A 4,425-nucleotide genomic window follows, 5' to 3' on the forward strand; every position below is an offset into this window, starting at 1 on the left:
CCATGTAGGGATATGCAAAGACTTTTTGAGCTCACACTAAGCATCCAATTTTCCCTAGGGTTAACCTTTGGACACAACCTTTGAATTTTGGAACCTTAGCATTTTGGAAGTCTTAATGGGCTGAACCTTAGGGTCTTTTTGGCCCATTGTTTCACATGGCTCTTTTGCAGATGGCCCCCCCTTTGGATCCCTATTTTCCCTCCTTTGGATCCCTACTGTGGCCGGTCTGCTAACTTAACCAATATTCTAGCTTTTTCTCCCTTGGCACTTCCCCACATTAAATGATCAGTTTAATATGAGAAAATCATTTAGGAGAATTAGATATTGATTATTATGACATGCATGTTGGCATCACTGGTCAACCGAGTGCCAAATAGCAATGTAGCTTCTGTCTCTCTGTCATAACATGTCTAGAGTTCAACTCTCTTCGTCAGATAGAACTTGAAGGTCTCGGGATAGTTTCCTACGCCGTTAAAATCCTCTTCTTCTTATCTCTCCCCCCAGGAGACACGCGTGTGTCCCTAGACGAATGTATGGCACACCTTTGAAGTCATCGCTTGCATGCTGGATCGCTATGAGAGAGAGAAAGAGAGAGATATTCTCTTGCTGCACTACTCGAGATGCTGGCATTGCTGAGAGAGAGAGAGAGAGAGAGAGAGATTGAGATTCTCTTGCTGCGCGCACTTATACTGGACGTGGTGCTACTAATCAACCAGCTTCAACAATTAAGTTGAACCCACGATGCTAATCAGACTGCGACTCTCTCTCTCTCTCTCTCTCTCTCTCTCTCTCTCTCTCTCTCTCTCTCTCTCTCTCTCTCTCTCTCTCACACACACACACACACACACACACACACACGCACACACACAGAAGAACGTTTAGTAATGTTGGACATGCAACTACCAAGCAGCCTATGCAATGCTCTGCTGCAGTCAGGGCTGTGACTCTCTCTCTCTCTCTCTCTCTCTCTCTCTCTCTCTCTCTCTCTCTCTCTCTCTCTCTCTCTCTCTCTCTCTCTCTCTCTCTCTCTCTCTCTCATCTTGTCAACTATGGAGGTCGCAACGTAGCTTATGACATGCGGTCTGGTGTGGTCAACTCCATTCCATGATCATGTAGCATGGCAGGGTTGAATGCATGCTCCTGTCGGCAAGCTCTGCAGGTGCATGCTCCTGCTAATTTTGATGATGGAAGGCTCATAGTCCGCAGTTACTCAGGCAGGCAGCGTAGATGAGATCTGATCAGCTGGACGGTTGGACCATTGATCACATTTCGGAAGGTGTCAATTAGCCCGCCAAGAATCTCAATGAACATTGGCGCAGTATCCCCCCCCCCCCCCTCCCCCCCCCACAACACACACACACACACACAGGCTACATAGCATCACGAAATCCGGGAAGCGAGCTGTTGCGAGGCTTGTGCATGTGTGTGTGTGTGTGGAGACACTGCAGACCGTTTTCGCCACCCGCTCTCTCTCTCTCTCTCTCTCTCTCTCTCTCTCTCTCTCTCTCTCTCTCTCTCTCTCTCTCTCTCTCTCTCTCTCTCGGCAGGCTCTTCTAGCTCTCCTGGTTCAACTCTCAGGAGTTACTCTCTCTCACACACACACGTGACACACAGGACATGACTAATTGAAGCGAGCCTCGTGCGAAGTAAAGAAGCCGAGACTCACTTCAGTCGGCATTAAGGCACTCTCTCTCACACACACACACAGGTAGGGGTGTTGCAAGGCACAATCATAGCAAGAGGTGATGACATGTGTTCGGCCTCTCAAAATACACTCTCTCTCTCTCTCTCTCTCTCTCTCTCTCTCAACGACCAAACTGCAAGGCACACACCTTCACAGGTCGTCTGTTGAAGGAAATGATGCCACGTGTTCGGGGGAGGGAGCCGGAAACCCTCCCCCTTTTATTATAGTATAGATAGATTATTTCTAAAAATAATGAAGCGATTCATCTCCATGGCCTACATAACCAATTCAAATTCTAGTTTTAGCATCTTGTATTGATAAACAATCAGTCTTCTTATGAAAAGCTACAAATTTCTTGATCTTTGGAGGAATTTAATCTTACGACCAGGGGTATTTTGGGAACTTGCGCCCGCTCTCTCTCTCTCTCTCCCCCTCTCCCCGTCAAAGGAGTGAAATGATTCTCTCTCTCTCTCTTTCTCTCATATGCACACAAGCCTGAGACTTTGCGCTCTCTCTCTCTCTCTCTCTCTCTCTCTCTCTCTCTCTCTCTCACACACACACACACACACACACACACCTCTGCGATGAGGCCTGTGTCGCCGGGGATGCAGACACACACTCACACACAAACAACGATGCGCTTCGCGTATCGTTCGGCTACACACGTGGGCCTCAAAGCAACTCGATTCTCTCTCTCTCTCTCTCTCTCTCTCTCTCTCTCTCTCTCTCTCTCTCTCTCTCTCTCTCACACACACACACACACACACACACACACACACACACACACACACCTCTGCGATGAGGCCTGTGTCGCCGGGGATGCAGACACACACTCACACACAAACAACGATGCGCTTCGCCTATCGTTCGGCTACACACGTGGGCCTCAAAGCAACTCGATTCTCTCTCTCTCTCTCTCTCTCTCTCTCTCTCTCTCTCTCTCTCTCTCTCTCTCTCTCTCTCTCTCTCTCTCTCTCTCTCTCTCTCTCGTGAGTCGGACTCGTCCTTGTGTCACCGAAGATGCAGTGTACAACTTGCTTGAAGGACCTACTGCTGCTGACACGTTTGGGGGGGGGGGGGGGGGGGGGGGGCGGGGCGGGGGCTGGTATCCCCTCCCCCTTTATCTATAGTATAGATGATGTAAAACTAGTTGAAGCACAGCTTCAAACAGTTTTTTTATTTAAAAAAAGATCTACGATGCAAAAATCTCTCTCATTCATCCCTACCTACATACTAGGACCCTACTACTGGGTCCGCATTGGCATTAAGCGGAATCTCACGAGATTCCTTAAAAGAGCCTCTCTCTCTCTCTCTCTCTCTCTCTCCGCCCGCGTGCTCAGAACCTCCATCGCGGATCAGCGCAGACCCCCCCTCACATCAGAGCTCAAACTAGCAAGACACAAGCATAATATCTTGACTGCGAAGCTTCGCCTTCATGCCGAGCATGCAACTAATACTGAAGCCCATGCCCTGCTTCACCTACCTCCACTACCCTGGCCTGCGAGTCCGACCCTCCAAAAGACATCCGACAAGTGCGCATCCACAATTTCCTTCTCTGCGCCTCGTCGCAATACCTCCCGTGCACTGCCTTGGCCTGCGAGTCCGACCCTTCAAAAGACATTCGACAAGTGCGCACATCACTTTTCTTCTCTGCACCTCTTCGCAATAAAATAATTTTTACACATGGCATCTCCCCCTCTCTTGTGCCTTCCACGCCTTTTTTTCCTCCTCACCTTTTGGAGAATCTTCCTACATTCTTGTTAATTCACCTGCTTGTCAAAATTGAGCAGCCCTACCCACCTGGGTCGAAGTTCATTTTCATTAATTAATTTCAAGGAGAGATTCCTTCTGGACTTAAAAGTTGAAAGGCAAAACTCGCATGCGTCGTCAGCAACATCCTCCCCCCAAACGGGCTGCCATGGAGTCCATAAGTCCCGCGCCTGCTCAACCAAGAAAGTGACGGCAAGCCTCCGACTTCAATACAAGCAATGCATTCCCACTCCATGCCCTTTGCGTTCACCACTTTCCGCACCGACTATATGCTTCCTGCTCGGCAGACAGAGACACAAAGAGAATTCTCTCCGCCATAACTCAGTTGCATGAGACGATGGCCTGCATTCAACCTGGCCGACTTTGCACACTAGAGAGCAGGCCTGTGCAGACATCATCGCTGTCTATCACTCTCTCTTCCTCTTTGCAGTACCGTTCAAGTCCGCCCCTCGGCACTTCCTGGATGCAGTCGCCTTCTTCGATCTTGCAACCCTGCTTCATCTTCCCGCGCTACTGTCTGGAAAACTCCCATTGTCGGCCCGTGCCTTTGCGGAACAGAACAAAAATCAATCTCTCTCTCTCTCTCTCTCTCCCCTTTCCTTGACACACTCCGTCTCTCTCTCTCCCTCTCCTCTCTCTTCCACACGGCACCTTTCCCCTTTTTTTTCCCTTCAATGGTTCAACCTAAATGAGCATCATGAAAAGCTCCAAAAAAAATTATTTTTAGAGAAATTTAATCTCACAACCAAATAAAATATTGGGGGTGCTTTGAGGTGTAGTTTGGGAATTTTCACAAATTAGAGGGCTATTTTGGTAATTTCCCCTGAAAATAATCCATCCCCCCCCCCCCCCCCCCCCCTCTCCCCCCCCCCCCCTCTTCTCTCGCTCTCTCTCCACCACGTGCCCTCTCCACTTTTGCTAAACAAAAGACAGCATTTCCCTCCATTCGGTTTACCACCCTAGAAACACTT

This window comes from Adiantum capillus-veneris, chromosome 5 (assembly GCF_014529385.1).
Source record: "Adiantum capillus-veneris isolate H3 chromosome 5, ASM1452938v2, whole genome shotgun sequence".
Taxonomy (NCBI): Eukaryota; Viridiplantae; Streptophyta; class Polypodiopsida; order Polypodiales; family Pteridaceae; genus Adiantum; species Adiantum capillus-veneris.